This window comes from Camellia sinensis, chromosome 4 (assembly GCF_055761805.1).
Source record: "Camellia sinensis isolate YWXY chromosome 4, ASM5576180v1, whole genome shotgun sequence".
Classification (NCBI taxonomy): Eukaryota; Viridiplantae; Streptophyta; class Magnoliopsida; order Ericales; family Theaceae; genus Camellia; species Camellia sinensis.
Genome location: NC_138964.1, coordinates 218,234,603 through 218,238,048, shown reverse-complemented (window position 1 = coordinate 218,238,048; position 3,446 = coordinate 218,234,603). Strand labels below are relative to the sequence as shown.

The 3,446-nt window shown below is 41.1% G+C and overlaps 1 pseudogene across 1 annotated transcript; it reads left to right on the top strand.

Moving 5' to 3' along the window:
• The first annotated feature begins 243 nt into the window (after positions 1–243).
• LOC114280940 (UDP-glycosyltransferase 90A1 pseudogene) lies at positions 244–1,888 on the top strand (annotated as a pseudogene). Its single transcript, XR_014328442.1, has one exon. The product of XR_014328442.1 is annotated as a UDP-glycosyltransferase 90A1 pseudogene (transcript).
• The last annotated feature ends 1,558 nt before the right edge of the window (positions 1,889–3,446 follow it).

The window sequence follows — 3,446 nt, the reverse complement described above, 5'->3', positions numbered from 1 at the left end:
CCCTTAGCCTCCATTTATACTCAATCAGAATGGAGATGGAGAGGCTGGCCTTGCATATGGCCAGCTATCTTGTGTGCTGGCTTCACATGGCCAGCTCATGTGTGTTGGCTTCTTAACATGGCCAACCTTGCAACACATGGAGGATCACCCCTCACATGGGGTGATGATATCCCACAAAGACAACAAAATAAACCCCACAAAATAATACATATAGCTCCAAGGTTTACACCAAGAAACCAACTTATAAACAACCAAGGCTAGAGAGAGACAGACAGAGAAAGATGGCTTCTTCACCTTGTGCACCTCATATGGTCCTCTTTCCATTCATGTCCAAAGGCCACACCATCCCAATTCTCCACCTAGCTCGACAACTCCTCCACCGCCATGCCACTGTCACCATTTTCACCACCCCTGCAAATCGTCCTTTCATCTCCAATTCTCTTGCAAACACAGATGCCTCCATTGTCGATCTTCCTTTCCCTGAGAATGTTGACGGACTACCTGCCGGAGTTGAGAGCACCGATAAACTCCCTTTCATGTCCCTCTTCATGCCATTCGTCAACGCCACGAAGCTTATGCAGCCCGATTTTGAACAAGCATTAGAGGCTCTCCCCTTTGTCACCTGCCTCATATCTGATGGCTTCCTCTGCTGGACCGTTCAATCCACAGCTAAGTTTGGCATTCCACGACTTGTCTCTTTCGACTGGAGCTACTACTCTATATGTGTGTCCCGAGATGCGGGTGTGAATGGACTATTTTCAGGACCCGAGTCAGATGATGAGCCATTCACCCTGACCAGCTTCCCATGGATGAAGCACACTAGAAATGACTTTGGCGAACCCTTCAACGTAAGAGAACCCAAGGGTCCTTTTCTCGACTTTGTTACAGAGCAAATCATTTCAATATCAAAAAGCTATGGTTTAATTATGAATAGCTTCCACGAACTCGAGGGGAAGTTCATAGACTACTGGAACCGTGAATGTGAACCCAAAGCCTGGAGCATAGGGCCCCTGTGCTTGGCAGAATCGCAAAGGAACGAACTTCAACCCAACCAGAAGCCGACATGGATGCAATGGCTTGATCAAAAACTAGCACAAGGAAGTTCAGTTCTCTACATCGCATTTGGGTCTCAAGCAGAGATATCTTCTCAACAATTGCACGAAATAGCAACCAGTCTGGAGGAATCAGAAGTGAACTTCTTATGGGTGCTGAGGAAAAGTGAATCTGAACTTGCTGACAATTTTGAAGAGAGAGTGAAGGAGAAAGGCATAGTAGTGAGAGAATGGGTTGATCAGAGGGCAATTCTAGGACATGAGAGCATTCAAGGGTTTCTGAGTCATTGTGGTTGGAACTCGGTGTTGGAGAGCATATGCGCTAGAGTTCCAATACTGGCATGGCCCATGATGGCAGAGCAGCACCTGAATGCAAGCATGGTGGTGGAGGAGATCAAAGTGGGCCTGAGAGTTGAAACCACCAATGGGCCTGTGAGGGGTTTTGTTAAGTGGCAGGGTTTGGGGAAAATGGTGAGAGAGCTCATGGAAGGTGAGATGGGGAAGGAGGTAAGGAACAACGTGGGCGAGTTTGGTGAGGCTGCAAAGAAGGCTATGAAGGAGGGAGGCTCGTCGTGGCACACGTTGAACCAACTCATCGATGAATTACAAGCACTAAGAGGTGACAATTTGAAGCTCTGCTGTTAGGAGTAATATTGCTAGTTTGGAATTAATTTTTCGGAGTTTTTCTTGCACTGGTACTACCGCAAAATAGTTTTTTTAATTGCAAATAGGGTAAGCCTTCAATGAAATTCTATAAAAGGTGATCAGGTTTCTGCAACATGATTGGATTTGTATGAACTCAGAACAATTTTTTTTCAATGAATAAACACAAATTAATCTAAGTCATATGATATGCACTTTCACATTCAATCATTAAATGTAAAAAAATTAAACTAAGTCATTGATCATAGTCGTATTAGATCATAACCGTCACTAATTTAGTCGTAATTAAAACTACCACATTGTAACTAACATCATTTTAAGTCATAACCAAACACACTAATGAAACATAACCAAAGGTAGCGAAGGTAGATGCTAAATTTGGCAGGTCGAATCACATAAGATTACTGACAGTTGGCGAAATCATTAAATAATTTCTATATGGTCAGGAAGGTGGAGCATTCCCTGTAACAACCTATCCATAAATAAAATATAACCTAAAACAATTATTGTCATATGCATGTCAGGATCTAAAACATTTCAGATCACACATTTCGCATAGTAGGCTCATATTTAATCCAAGTTTCTATATATGTGAGGTTGGCCAACAACTTGTTAGGAAGGTGAATCGTGTTCTGAAATTAATAAAAAGTGAATTTTGTTATTCAATTCTTTGATTTTTTTCTTGTGTCTCGAGCATTTATTAGCAAGACCCATAAAAATAATCCAAAGTAGGCATAGTTAAAAACTAATAAAAAAAGGCTGAACATGAAAATTGGAGAATAGCTAAAGGCTTAAAGCCTCCTTTAATATATATTTTTAAAGTACCAATCCAGTAAAACTAATATTCCTTTGTTTTTTTTCTTCATTTTACCAAGTGAGAAAACCCGTTAAGTCATTTTGCTTAGCTTTATACCTGTCCCAAGGTATCATTTATAAGAAATTGAGAGAGATTGAGAGAGCAAATATTAGCTCTATGTTTTTGATGTATATTGCAACCAAATGGAACCTCCATTATATAGGAGATGTTTTACAAGACAAAATGATGAACAAAGGAAATATACAAATGAAAGGCCACCGAAAGATAGCTGAAAGCAAAAGGAAAAGAAGGCGTCTATCTGTGCTAGGCTAGCAATAACTATCTATACAGATATTTAATATAATCTATTAAATATACTATCTACTATTAGCAGCTGTAGATCTATACAGATTAATATAGTATTAACTTATAACATATTATAGGTATAGTATTAACATCCCCCCTCAAACTCAAGGAGGACAAACATCAACCAACTTGAGTTTGGAGACAAGGTCAACGAAGCGGCCAGGAGAATGAGCTTTGGTGAAGATATCAGCAGGTTGATCAACAGAAGAGATCGGATGGAGATGGACAGTACCATGAGTAACGTGTTACCGAATAAAATGGCAGTCAATCTCAATGTGCTTGGTGCGATCATGAAAAACATCATTGTGAGCAATTTGAAGAGCACTGTGATTGTCACAAAAGAGGGCAGTAGCGCCAGAGGGAGTAACACCCATGTCAGCAAGAAGCCAACGAAGCCAGAGAAGCTCCTGAGTAGTATCAGCAAGGGCACGGTATTCGGCTTCGGTACTAGAACGAGCAATAAGAGATTGTTTCTTACTGCGCCAAGAAATAAGAGAATCACCCAGAAAAAAGCAAAACCCAGTAGTAGAGCGGCGGTCAGTAGGATCGCCAGCCCAATCAGCATCAGA